Source organism: Xiphophorus maculatus, chromosome 11 (genome assembly GCF_002775205.1).
Source record: "Xiphophorus maculatus strain JP 163 A chromosome 11, X_maculatus-5.0-male, whole genome shotgun sequence".
NCBI lineage: Eukaryota > Metazoa > Chordata > Actinopteri > Cyprinodontiformes > Poeciliidae > Xiphophorus > Xiphophorus maculatus.
Genome location: NC_036453.1, coordinates 12,229,773 through 12,244,917, shown reverse-complemented (window position 1 = coordinate 12,244,917; position 15,145 = coordinate 12,229,773). Strand labels below are relative to the sequence as shown.

The 15,145-nt window shown below is 37.4% G+C and overlaps 1 protein-coding gene across 1 annotated transcript in view; it reads left to right on the top strand.

The window, feature by feature from the left end:
- Positions 1–84: 84 nt before the first annotated feature.
- The window catches only part of LOC102238153 (rho guanine nucleotide exchange factor 12-like), a 46,048-nt gene continuing 30,987 nt past the window's right edge, over positions 85–15,145 (top strand). The window contains exon 1 of the mRNA XM_014472610.2: positions 85–799. The gene's annotated coding sequence lies outside the window, so the exon portion shown is untranslated. The remainder of the gene's footprint in view (positions 800–15,145) is intronic.

Sequence of the window (15,145 nt, the reverse complement as noted above, 5' to 3'; positions counted from 1 at the left end):
TTTATGCGTAAAGACAATAATCACCAGTAACCGAAAGTAAGCTCAACAGAGAAAGATAATTATGAGTTTAACAAAATACGAGCAGTCCTTGAATGCGTCGGGAGGAAGGTGGGTTTCTTCACTCTTCAGTGTTTTGGGGAGGGGGCACAAAGCGCTTCCTTTTTCCATTTGCATCATGCTTTATCGGAGCCACAACCAGAGCAGCTTGGACATTGAGAATAACACTAAAGTGACCATCCATCCGCTGAACGAGCCGTCCGGAAACCAGACGCCTGCAGACCAGCGGAAATAAAAGCAGAAAGTTCATTTGGGCTTTTAGAAGCCAAAGTTTTGACGTAATTTTCTCCGGGACACCAGGAAAAGACAGGAGGGTCAACATGGAAGTATTTCCTGCGGAAAAATGAAGGATTTTCTCCTTTACAGCTCGAAGGTTATCCGAGGACGGGAAAATAATATAGTATCATCGGAGCTCTTAAAGTTTTCCAGATGTCTTTTCTGATGCAAGCAGCGGCAGCTTTCTGAAACCCCCCCAGAGATCCCTGCGCTTCTTCTGGCTCTTCAGCAGCAGCATCACCGCTACTTTCACTTCCATGGATTTCAGAGGAAAAAAACAACCTTCCTGGCTGAAAGGAGCTGGATTGTTCAGACCTTCATGGTGAAGCCGCCTGCTGACGGAGACGCGCTCGGAGCAGACGGAGACAAAATAAAGCAGCTGTTACGAAAATGTTATTTGGGTGAAGTTTGCGAAAGCTGACAAGGGAAGCCCAATGAGTGGCACACAGCCAGCACTCACTGACAGGTAGGATAAAATGCTTCCATCTACATTTGACATACAAAACTTCACATTTTTAAAAAGTTTTTACTTGTTTTTAAACACACTAAAACTGTTTGATCCATTCGATGAGGAAAAAAAAGTTACTTTTGTGGCATTTCTTGTAATTGTGCACAGACCCGACCTAAAGCATTAGCAAACTAAGCTACTCGCTGAAGCCAGTCTCTCCAGTTTTTCGTGGAATTTCATGCAAAATCAAGAGATCTGTGCAACGTTTCAGCAAAAAATAGTTAAAAACCATTTGGGTTTGAAGCTGCAGTACATAACTCATGAATGTATATATATTTTTACATATTTGTGGAAACTGTCACTATGCAGTGACCGTATGGTATGAGTCATATAATCTGGAAAAACCAAGCTCCTTTGCCTTTTCCCTGTGCTAACTAGAAACAACCAATCAGAGCCAGGAGGAGGGTCTTAGTGCTCTCAATCATCCTCCATGTGGTGTTGCTCATCCCTCTTCACCCCTCTCTCTCTGCTATGCTGTAACTAACATAGCATGTTGTGAATTCTACTGTTGATTGTTAACTTTTTTTTATTTACACCATAAGTATATACTTTGTGGCTTAATAAATATAATTAAAATTGAATTTAGAAAAATTTAAATGTGAAAAGTAAAATCTGGAAAATAAAATGACTTTCATTTTGTTTTCCATAGGGCCATAGAATCTGCTTGTTTTATCTTTTTTTTCAGATTTTGGAAGGGTTTAACAAGGAATAATATTGGAAATCATTCTAAAGTAGCACCACAAAATCATTGATTTTGATTGCAAAAAATCCCCAAAATAATTACAATATCCTGTTTAACACAGATTAAATACAGACTAAAATTTCAATATTTATTTACAGATGACAAGAATACAATTGCAATTTATTTAACATTAAAAAAAATCTAAATTGTTTAACATTTAAATCTGAGGTTTTTAAGAAACGGGTAAGTTAGCTGTGGAAAAATACACATAATAATCTTCACTGTGTAATTGTTGTCTTGCCAGAGTTGCAATCTGCAATATTGTCTTTACATTTGAGCTTTGGTTTGTTCAACTCGTAGTAACCCTGATTGGTGATAATCTCAACCAGTTAAACTCTACAAACCTCTGCCAGATTCACCAAATCTGGGTTGAAACAAAATATTCATGTACAATCTTGGGCCAGCCCTGGTACTACTTCCTAAATAAATCCATGATAGATTCCCAAAGTATTAAATCTGTAAATTAAAAGTGTCAAAATCTGTGAAAATCTACAATAGAACAGTTTCTCCTTTTATATTTGGGAAAAATCTATTTGTCCTGATAAGGCTGCATGTGTCAAAGTTTCCTTTTTTATTGCTCAGAAACATCTCCCTGCCATAATAAAACACATTCAGTACGGAACTCCTAAAGTGCCAATTATGGTTTTCTTTTTAACCAGTTTCCATAAATACAAGTATAATCTGGTTCATATACTTGAGCACCATCAGATTCAAGATGACTCAACTTGCCCCTCAAATGCATCTCAGTGCATTTTAGTAAATTAACCAGTATTTATTCTAACTGCTAAGAATGCAGAACATTCCTCCAAGATTGTTTGTTAAAGATTTTATGGCAGTTTTGAGATTAAGCAGAGCAGTGCGTGAGCACGGCAGCCCATAAACCCGACCCAGTTACACCAATTAAGTCAGGAGGAATGGGCCAGAATTCCAGCAACACTAAACGTTTGATCCGAGTCATTCAGTTTAAAACACAATTCTATCAAATATTTAGGAAATTTATTTCACAAACTTAAAAAGAAGTAAGTACAAATCTCTAAAAAAAAAAATCCCCTCCATTATTCTGGATAGAAATAATTTTGGTAATCCTAACTGACCCAGAACTGGAAGATTATTGTCTGATTTAGTGAGACAGTGAATAAAATAATTACAAAATAGTAATTATAAAATATGCTAATTTTAAGAGTATATTAATGTTTAATGACCAGAAGAACCCCATCGGAATGGGCAGTGCTTTTGGTTTTACATCAGCGCACAAATTAAAATGCTCTAAGTTTAGCAACTTAGCAAATTGAACATACAGATATTCACTTGTGCACAAATATTTACATGAATTCAACCTTTGTCTCCTGAGAGAGAAAAAAACCTTCCTGTATGTACAGGAAGATGATTCAAATGACTATCTTCAGAACTTTGCAAAGCTAACCTACTAAAAGAAACACGTGTTTCTTTTTCCACATTTCTAAAATGTTTTTTTTTTTCATATTAGTCCGAAATGAATTTTCAAAGTTTGTGAAAATACTCCTTAGGTTTTTCACAATATGAAAAATTAGAGCCCAGTTGGCTGTGGATTTCCATCGAATGTTTCCTAACAGCATGACTCACAGACAGAGCTGAACACTTCGAAATTAAATGAATAAAGTGGATCATCTGTCAAGTCTGCTGCCATCAAACTCAAGTGTTGTCTTTTGGAAAGTTAAAAAAGTTACCATAGCAACATTGACTTATGAACCCGTGAGTCAGATTCTGTCCTAGAGGAACATCAAGTCCTCAAAAATTGGAGTCTCAATTTTTATTGTGGTAGCCCTAGAAAGTCAAAGAAAGTCTCTTTGATTTCTTATATTCATCCAGGAGGTAGAAGCTCGGTGATCGTCCGCTCAGCTGCTCTTCACAACAATGGGTCTCTTCTGATTTTCATCACAAATTTCCACATAAATATTGTGGATGGTTTGGACCCGATCTGACTCTGGAGCAGAACCGGTGCAGAATTGTTCTCTTCCTGGGCTTTAGCTGGAAAGATTTATTTGGCTGTCAAGGTTTGGCACCAGGTCCTTTTCTTTAATCCAAGGAAAATCCAACAAACTTTTATTAAAGATAAAAAAAATAAATTATATCTGGTTCACAAGTTAGTTTATTTTATTATATTTGTGCATTTCTATATGGCTAAGAAATGGCATAATTCAATCATAAATTACCTCTATTAGAATATGGCAAATGTGTCCCTTCTAATGTAGAATTAAATTATTGCTTTTCAAAAGCCAGTGGAACGCTTAAGGATCGCAGCTCTAAGAAAAACAGTTAGAGGTTTCATTTTCAGCTTCTCCACCCTCTTTTATTGTATTTCTGCCTGGTAGACATTATGTACTCCTAAAAAAAAAAAGAGTGAAAATGGTGGAAGAATGAAATCGCTATTTAACTTTAATTTCTAACAGTGGGTGTGCAAACAGTACTGATCCAGACAATTTTATGAGGAGTTGAAGCAGGAAGGTGAGGCTGATTGTCGTGGTCTCTTCGTTCTTTCCAGGTTGTTGGCCTTAAACTGAATGGAGAAAACAATCCAACATAACAAAAAACGATTAGGCACCCAGTTATAAACTGATTTTCCCTGGCAGGTATGTGCTGCTCATAAAAGTATTCACGTTTTTACGCTTGGTCATATTACAAATCAGTGATTCTTGAGAAGTGGGACAAAATGGGTTTAAATTCCCCCCCCCCAAATTTTTTTTTAAAATTATTCCTCATGTATTCAAATATCACAAATAATGTAAGGTGCAGGCTCCCAGTTGCAACGTTTTTTTTTTGAAAATTACATTTTTAATGGACCTGACCCAGAACTTTGTCATCACCATCTGGCAAAAATAAATATAAAATTATTTTTTAATGACCGTATTGGTGATATTTTTACTCCGTTTTACAGCCAAATGCTTCTCAAGAAACAAAAGAAGTATTATTTTAAACAAAAAACAACAAAGTCCATCTGACGGAGTTGACACAGAACTGACGTTGGTGACAAACTAGTGAGTGAAAAGAAATACTTGATACATGTGAAGTAATGCCATTTATGTAAAATACATTAAAATGAATTAACTGCATATTTAAGTGAGATTTGTCAACACTATCACTGAAAGAGTCACTGTCAGTTAAAAACTGACGGAGTTGACAAAATGCCAAACTACCTCAATTTATATGATGTTACTCTGAAGGAGGCCATATTGTAGCTCATCAGGTCCATGAAATTTTTACAATATACTAAAATTAAGCATTTATTTCACAAGATTACATCAAAGTTTTGTAAATTGTCAGTTGTGTTGTTGACACATCATGGTTGTGACGAGCAACTTAGGAATAAAACAGAAGAAAAACTAAAGACTAACATAAGCTAACCAGAGCTGCCTAGTACTCTTAGCAAAGGATGAGGAAGGAAGAGGTCATGGGGTCCTCAGAAGTTCTGATGCCCCTCAATAATGCCTGATTTTTTTACATTCTTTTTATCTGAAGGTGTTGACAAAAACTTGGGACAAATTTCAATTGAGTTGGAAAATATATAAAAATGATTTTTAATTACATTTATTGATGCTATTATAATTATTTATTTGAATACTTTTACTTAATTGTCATATTATCTTAGTATTCTTTTAATTGTTTTAAACTATTATAATGTATTCAGTTCTGCTCCAGGACAAGGGATTTTAAAGACACCATCCACCTACTGCAATGTTTAAAGTAAAAAATATTCAGCAAACATCAGGAAAACATACATTGTTGTGCTCACATGGTCCAGGTTAGTTTAGTCAGATGTTTAAAAAAAATTATATATTGTGTGTATTTTATTCAAATTTTGTGCTTTATCCATAGGACCCGTTTTGTCCCTCTTCTCAAGAATCACTGAAATGCAAACTTTCACTTATCTTATTGAGATTTTATGTTATACATGTCCAGCTAAAGAACAAATTATGTTGTGAAAATATTCAATATTTTGTTACACATTTCTGAATGTGAAACTTGTTTATTACACAAGTTCTTTACACATAGAGTGAAATATTTCAAGCCTTTACTTCATGTAATATTAATCACCATGGCTTACAAATAATGAAAATCCTCAGACAGTTGAGTGGAAGGACAAAGTGTGTTAGGATTGTCAAGCAAAGTCCATTAAAAAATTGTTTTGGGGGAGTTTCACAAGGAGTGGAGATTACTGCAACGAGCTGACCATTAGCTGCTAATGTGTCTGTTTCTTTCTTTAATAAAGGGCCATTTCGCGGTTTTGGTGTGTGACAAAACCGCATCCACCGCATTTTGAACATCCAGTTCAAAAACTGAAGAATGTTGGTTCCTTAAAGTACAATTTAATCAAAGCCTGTATTCTGTTTGAGAAAACACAAAAGTGAGAATGTTGACCAGTTTTTTGGCATTACAAACAATTTAGAATTGGACAAGCATCAGAACATAAATATGTGGACTAATCAAAACAGGACTGATTGATTAGTCTGTGCTAGTTTACTACTGCACAGTCTACTACATAGTTTGTGATCTGTATAAGTGCTTTCTTTTTATGCAAACAATAACAAAATCCAAAAACAAAAAAAATTATAATTCTTAGTTTTGAAAAAAATGTTAAATTCTAATTTTTGTGAACTCAGTGGCGTGTCTCATCTCATACCTCGACTTAAAGCATCTGAATCAGTTTAGGAGTGTAACTTTTCTGATGGTTCATTGTTTTTTTTTTCACACGGAAAAAATGCCATGCCTACCAGAACCTGTCACTACGAACCACATGAGAAGCTTTGGTCTGTTTACTGGTCAGATGTGTCCTGTCTAAACTCAGGAAGCAGATGCTGTGTTCTGACCCAGTTTGGTTTTTTATTTCATGTTTATCAGCGAAGCAAACCGAATGATTTTGAGAAGACGTCTTGAAAGCTGCATCAGGCTTTAGTCTTTAAGGAAAAGATGCAGCGCCGTTGTTTTAGTACTTTGTTTACTCTACTGCATCCGACAATCAAATAGTTATCTGGACATCAGAAGGCATCTTGTAGCAAATACCTGGTAGCTGTTTTAGATTGAGGTCATATCACGTTCACACCATAAACAAACTGCTCTGGAGTTCATTAGGAACCATACAAAGACCACCTCTTTTAAATGGTCTTGCTATGGTTCTTTTGGACTGCACCCTAGTGTGGTAGCTGTGATCCCACACCAAGTGGAGAAATGTTCCGAAGCTCAATTTTAAACAGACTAAAAGCCTCAGGTGTGGAAACGCCCTGAGTTGCATTCACACCAGTCCTGTTTGGTCAACTTTAATTGAACTTTTGTTCAATTACCTAGAAAGTCCAGTCCGTTGGGGGAGGTGTGAATGCATAATCGAACCAAAAAAGCTAATTCTGGTCTGCCTACAAACCTAGGTCTCAGTTTGGTTGAAGTGAACTGTGGTGCAGTTTGAATGCGCATGTGGACGCCAAGCGAACCAGAGACTGCTCCAAAAGCAGGAATCAAAGTAGTGCGCAGGGCATTATGGGTAAATACAACCAAAAGAAACACTTGTCTAGCACTAGCGAGAGAAATGGTTTGTTGTTTTTTTTTTTACCAAAAACAAAAAAGAGAAATCCTACAACTAATAAAATTTGACACCACTTCGTTTTTGTTTATATTTTGTGAAGAAGGAAGATTCTTTCAGTGTCTTCTTCAGAGGCTTTTGTGTAGTTCCCTTTAGTGGTTCTTGTTGCATGATCGCCAGCACAGGACAGTGGGGGAAAACAGGTTTTTCAAAGGGTTTAGTTCGTTTGACACTGTGCAGTGTGAACGTGAACCGCACCAGCTGGAAACGTAACAAATGCTTTAACTTCCCCAATCGAACCAAGTCGACTGGAGTTTTAATAACACCAGCAGAGAAACATCACACACACTGACCTGGACTCGTTGGTGTTTGATGGGGTCCTGTTTTAGGTTTGCTTGAGGTTGGGATGTTTTTGAGCATGTTGGCCTAACAGAAGTCACAGGGGTTCAATGTTGGAATCATTGACTGTGTCAGGGCAGCTGGACACATTGTGAAGGTTACCAACAAACAAAGGGAACAATAAAGAATCGTGTGGCAGCCATTCCAGAACTCTGTGACGTCTGCATCTCCCATCTGGAAACAGATATCAAACTCTTTACAACATAGTGGAAAATGATTGTCGATACCCTCATGTATCCACCATTTCCAACATCAAACCACTCTGATATGGAACTATTTTTGTCCTGTCTTTGTTGCATGAGGAAACATTTTGTGATTTTAGATAAATAACAGAACTCTGTATCTGTTGACTTGTCTGGACTTTTGTCTCCAAAGGATCATCTTTTCTTGTCTGCATTTAGAAAGTCATTTTTGTGTCTCTGAATCTATGAAAATACCAGCATGAATTTTTCATTTGTTTAAAGCATTGCACAAGCTCGTGTTGCAGAGATTTGCTGCTGTTAGTTACATTTACAGCTGAACTCCAGCAGTGATTAGGTCACAGTTTGGAACTTGTTCAAGAGCCTCTACATGAGGAGAATTGAGTCTGAGTTGGCCTTTTGAGATATTTGTTGCGCCACTCGTACGCATAGTATTTGGAAGAATTGTGCATTTTTTTGTAATGTATTTTCATGGAAACTCAACAAGATGGGTTGATTATTTTCACATGAAACAAGCTGCCGTGTCTCTGCATGTCTTTTGTTTTTGTTTTTCTGTAAAATGACTTTCTATCCTCTGCATTTTTCTTTCCATATGCTTCAGTAGTCAAGATAGTCTTGACATGACTTGTTCTCTAGACATATTTTACTCTTAAAATGCTCTTCCAGAATTTATTTCTTCCTCAGCGTTTGATTTGCATCTCTGGCTGCATGTTTAGCATGATTTTCCTGCTGAATTGTGAACTTTCACCTCTGTCAGGCCTTCACATTTTGCCCATTTCAGTATTTCTATTTAGGTTACACTGCTTCTAAAAACAGCTCAAACACTTAAAAAACACCCAGTTGGGTTCTGGCTATAAGTTACTGTTTGAAATTCAAAAACCTCAGGAATGCAACATCACAAATCAGCAGCTGCCTAGGAACCCCAGTGAAGCTCAGCCCGTTACCTAGCAACCCAAGCAGCGCGCCAGCGTGTTTGGTCAGCTGGTTTTACCTCTGTATGTTCTATACAATGACTGTGATCAATGACAGGCAAGTTGGCATCATTCCAGGAAATCTGTGCAGATTTTTCCTGTGTCTCTGCCCTTTTTACAGTTACACAACAAAACTATACATTTATTACTGACAGAAATTCAAACAATCTCTATAAAATCTTCCATTAGCCCTTCTAGCAGTGAGTGAATGAGGTTGATTGACAGCGCTAAGACCCTCCTACAGGTTCTGATTGGTTGTTTTTGGTCAAAACGGGGCATTTCTTTAGACAGCAGTATAGCAGCTCAGGGATAAGGTGGAGGAGATTGATCTTTTCACAGATTATGTGCAAACTGTCACAACATGGTGACAGCTTTAATAAACATGGAAAACACGTATTTTATATTAAAGTTCTATACTGCAGCTTGAACAAATGCAACACTGCAGCATTTTCTGAGAAGTCTGGATTGTTTTATGTATATTTTGCATGTTGACTATGTTGACTATGACTGTTGCTGGTGGGGAGAGACCTTTCAATAAGCTAAAACTAATAAAAACAATTAAGCAACCTATTAGCATGCAGTATGTGGACTGTTGCGTGTAAAATTCACTAGCAGTGGATGTTGTGCTAGTATCAGTATTGGACCAACGTAAGAAAGGCAGTTGCAAGCTTTTAAAATTGTGGCGCTTTTGATTGGTCAGATAGACTCAAGAAATTGTAACAGCAGCTGCGAAGGGGGGGCCCAAGTTAATTCTTTGTCATGGGGCCCAAGATACCTGGTATACATGTACATTTTTGATGCCTGTGTGGACATCTGATGATGAATATGTCTGAAGTTACTGAGGTTACACTTAATCTGATTACAGATGATTTCTATGTGTGATTTAAATGACAAATCTGAGGCAATTACCAAATATAAATTCCCTTAGTTGTGCACTACACAAATGTGACATTTATGGAAAAGTGGCAGACAGAAATCCATTGTTTAAAGAAGTTTTGTTTTTAGTTTGACTCATTCAGTGTAGAAAATCCAGGAAACATGTGAAAGAAGACATTCTGGTCAAATGTAAATTTATTGTTGTTTTCTTTGGTCTGCCTCTGGGAGTTGAGGCCACCTTTTGGATGCCGAGTGCTTCATTGTAACATCATTGTAACATCTTCGCAATTCCAGATTACAAAGTAGCACGCACACACTCAAACAGTCACACAAATAGTCTAAAATTTGAGATTCATGCATTATTAATGTAACTACTTTGATGCCTCATGCAAACCTGATTTATTAAAGTCAATCAAGCAGTTATAATATCGTTTCCAGATATCCTTTAGGTAAAGCAGCCAGGGAACATGTAGGCGTCACATTCTCTATATGCTATGCCAATCAGAGCCAAGTGAAAAGAATGATGCTCCTGGATTGGCTGCTTTGCTAAGGTCAGCCATTATTGCGCTTAAGTATTACAGCTTCCAAAGTTGCATTTCCTTTCAGATATTTTAGATTTGCTGTTCAAAAAAAGGTGAATTTTCTGTAAATAGAACGGGGGTCCACTGTTCTCCTTTAGTCAGTGAAGGTTTGAGTGCTTTAATGTCTGCGTCAACACCTTGTGTCTGAGCTGAACCTGCTGGGACACCACTGCTCTTCCTGGGTTACTTTGGGAAGCTATAATGAAATTACTGCGTGAAGTGAAATAAATAAAACGCATCAATCCTCCCTGCTGTGTTCCTGCAGCAAGACGTCAGGGAGGACGGAGAGGGATGGAGTCAGATTGAATCTATAATCCTATTTTTCATTCAAAGGCAGCCAGACATGCTCAGAGGATCTTTGTTTTTTAAAGCACCCCCCTCCTCATGACAGGAAGTGGTGACATCACAGCTGAAAAATGTCCATAAGGGTCATCAGATCTGCTCCCTTCCTGAATAACTCAGAGTGAACACAGTGCAACTTCTGTCTTCTTTTTGTTTTTACCTTTGAAATGACCAAACACCAGCTCTGCATGCATTCAGCATGATTGTCTAGGATTTCCAGCTTCTCTATGAGGTTATAGCTGAGTTCACAAGCTTATATAGAATTTAGATGCTCTTAGTGGTAGCCGCGTCATGTCAGTTAACATGTCAACATTTATTTTGGGAAACTCTAATAATCAGGCTCATTGTTCATTTATAAGCAGCCGTTAATCATCTGGACCTTCACGGTGTTTAGGGAAAGCCCTGAGTTTGACTCAAGAATGGAAATAAAGGGAAACAATTTTATCCATTCAGAATATTTATCAGCAGAAAATGGAACAAGTGCAGCGCACTTTACCTAAAAATAGTTTTTTTTTACCTAAAAAAACGCACCAATGTGTTGGTTTCAGCCAATGTTCCCAAAATGGTGACACGTTTATTTGTAAGACTGCTTCAGCAGATTCTGTTGTAACAGCTTTGCACCAACAGAGATACTGCTTCCTTTTACTCTTCAAAATAAGACTCTTGAATAAGATGTCTTGCTTACAGCACTCTCCTACACATCCAACACTCGTGTAATGACAGCAGTGTCGGCCACATGACTGTTGCCTCGCTGCACAAGTTCCATAGGAAATGAATGGAGAGGAACATTTCTCAGTGAATAAAAAAACCGGGAAAACTGAGAGTCTTTACACACGTTTAGTTCGAGATAATAGAACATTTTCTGAAAATATGCATACAGTGTGAGTTTTTGACATGGGCGTTATGGGCAGTTGCCCAGCATGGCATCACAAACAGGTGGAGCACCCAAAAGCTAGAAAACAAAACATAGCTTATCTGTCAGTTGTCCCCTGAACAAATCTGCTACTACTTGTATGCATTTGTAGAGGTGTAATTTTCTTAGTTGCTGTTGAGTACTGGGGGGCAACATTTCTGCTGTAATAAAACCCAGATAATGCCCCATTTTAAGTGGTTGGAGGGCGACAAAAGGAGGCACCATTCCTGCAAGAACCACAACTGCGTATATATTTATATTTCAAGCTTGCAGAGTTTGATTAAACCGATTACATTTTTTAATCGATTGACTGCAAAGTTTTAAACTCTAAATATGTTAAAAACAAAATAAGAAAATAAATTTAAAAAGCACATCGTCCTTCGCATCCAAATCACACTTTCATATGAAAAATTCACTTGTGGGAAATATGGGAAGGTTAGATGGCAACGTATTGTGATGCATAAGAACGACTAAAACTGCACAGGAAGTCCAACCAAAGGAAATGAACACACTTGACTACAGTGGCATGATTCCATTAACTTACATGTTTTTAAATAACTTTTAGTGAGATGGACTGTTGCTTTTTGTGACACAATGCAGCTGAGTATTTGTTCTATGACATTTAAAAACCTGCACGACTGCTTTCGCTGTGCGTATTATGTCGCTAGTGTAACTGAAACCGGAGTGGACAATCCATAATTAGACAACAATCAAACCAGGCAGCTGCAGTTTGCAACAAAAACACAATAAAACAACAGTTCCTACTTAATTTAGAAGCCTTTGTTGTTAAATGTCATGACTGAAATTACAATCTGTGAAGACTGAAGGTCGCTGGAAGGAGAAAAATAAACGAGAGAAAACTGACAAAAGGAAAAACCGACCAGTGTTGGACGTGAAGAAATTTGTGAAGAATAAACAAAAGTAATCCAAGTAATACAGTTTGTCATATTACAACTTGACTCAATTAAAATGTTTAATCAAGTTAATTGCAGAGTCTGCAAACAGTGAATAACATTTCTATTCAAAACCATGTATATCTTTTTATTGAACCTTAATTTACTAGGATAAAAAGCCCATCGAGATTAAAAACCTTTTTTTAAGTGGTTTTAAACATACATTATTGAGGCTTCATTTGTGTATTAAGAATGTTTTCCTTTTTTATTGGTCAAATGTAATATTTTAATTTGAAATTTTATGGTTTTTGTGTTTTTTTTTAAGTACGTGGACTGTAGGAAAACATCCCTGTAGCATGATGTTACCATCACCGTGTTTCATGGTGGGGACTGGGTTCTGGATGAAATCAAAAATCACACCAAGGCAGATTACTGCTACATGCTAGTTAGCCGGCTGCTGCAGGCAACTAGTTACAACAGATTTTATTTAGGGTGTGTGAAAAATAAACATCCTTTTCTTTCAACTTGTGAACTATTTGCTACTTTGTGTTGATCTGTTACATTAACCCCCAAATGCTGCAGCTTGTGGTTGTAAAGTAACAAAAGGATAAAAGGTACAGGGGATATGAATACTGTAAAGTTGATTCTTTTTAACTTTAAAGCGGTCAATTATGATTTTATCAAACCAGTTTAAAGCTTCCTTGTTGTAACTTTCCAACGTTAAATGGCAACCAATACATTTCATAAAATCACGGTGATATGTAATTAACTCAGCTGGAACAAATCTGGACATTTTGATGATTATTATGTTTGAGAAAAACGTCCTAAAGATTCAAGGATAAATCTTTCATTCAGTCTGGAACCTGGATAATCACAAACTTTAAGTTATATTCCTGATGCCAGTCTGCAGCTGTATCTGCTGCTCTTGATTCTCTTTGCTTGTTTTCTACCTCAGATGCCAAAAATACCAGACCATTCCTCTGGGATGATAACAGGGAAGGACGGCTGGAGAGCTGGAAGTCCAACAAGCTAAATCTAAGAACATTCATTAAGTAAACGGGGCAGAGTTGACATGCATGTTAATTTTTACAGTACACTTAAGTTAAATTAAAATTTTTTTTTTTAAATTCTGCTTCTCTGCAAGTTTGTGTTTTTGTTTGTTTTTGTATGTTTTAGGGAGTAATTGAACATTTCTGATATTATTAGTTCTTCTACATACAATGGTAAGAAATTAGGGACTGTGTTTAATTAATATCCTTTGACTTTATTCCCAACAGATGAACAACCACATTACATGTCTGGTATTTATGCCTAATGTCTGTACGCTGTGAGTGCTTGAAATCAAAGTCGAAATTCTTGTTTAGGAACATAGTTTCCCTTTATAGGCTGATTTCAGAATCAGCCTATAAAGCTGATTCTGAAAAGGTACATAGTTTCCGACCAAATGACAACAACAACACAAAAAAGTGACTGGTTGTTTTGGATGGTTAGTGCAATTATTCCACCAAAGAAATCTGAAAAAAACTGGCGTTTGTTATTAGATCGTTAACATAGTGCACTGATCTGATATTAGTATCTGTATCGGTCCTGATATTGAAAACCTTCTAGATTGGGTATCTAGAAATGATCTTCTGTGTTTGACCTCCTGTGTTTGATCCAGGAGGGCAGATCTATACTGTCTGTATGCTCTGAGTGATGTCAGGCTTCATCATTTAGAATTCCTAATTACACTTTCTGAACCACTTGAAAAAAGGTTTGTTGCAGTTTATTTTTGCAAAATAAACTGCAACAAGCTAGTCAACCAAGCTCAAGTCAACCTCTTGACTTCGTCAATTATTTATTTTGCAGCGGGGACACTAATTATGTTGTTCTTACATGTTTGATCGAGCTTGTAAAGCTATTGATCTATTTAAGTGTGGCGTACTGGTGCAGAGCTATAAATTTGTATTTTTATACGCGGTTTATGTCTGTGTATAAAAACAGAAAATGTTTTAAGTCAACTCAGTACTGTTTATCTGTATTGGATCGGTACCAGTCGATACTAAACCTCAGATATCAGAAGTGATAAAAAGTGGAATCCACCCTAAAGTTGGTTCTTTGTTACGTTTTTACCAAAGTTATTAAAAGCCTCTTGCGGCTCCGGACCTGCAGGTTGCAGACCCTGCAACAGATGAATGGATGAATCTGGAAGCTTCCTTCATGTCGTGGACGCTGCTCCACTAGCCGCCACCCACTGAGCAGGATGTCGTCTGTCCTTTTATCTGCCTCTCTTATCAGCTTCTGATCTTCTCCAGCCATAGCAAGGAGCCTCTCTTGAGATTTAAGGTCACCACCTTTTTATTCCCCGATCCAACATGAGCTTGGTTCTGCCTGTGATTGCGAGGTTAAAATCCAGACTAAACATTTGCTTAATGTTTAGTCTAAACACAAAGGAAAATTGTTCTAATTCCCTGAATCTGTTGTTCCAACATTTCGTTCATTCCCTCCACTTTCCTGCATTCAGACAGGATCCTTCACTCTGCAAGCTTTGTTAAAATTTCCACAGCATAGCCCTTGGCCTTCCCTCACAAACACCTCCTTCCCCTCCGTTTTATTTTGCAGCCTTCTCCCATGTTCAGGAAGCTGAAGCCGTGCCAAAAACCCTGGACGCTGTTTCCGGGAATCTGTCCCACAAAGTCTCCGTATAGTAAGCAGGCTCTGACGTGGGAGCCATTGTTTAAAGTCCAGGGCCCCCATTGTCCAGGGAGGAGCTGCTGGACAAACAAAATCCCCCCTCCTCCTTTTGGAACGAGACACAGCAGCAGCAAAGGGGAATGAGGAGAGAAGGAGCATCTGCTAA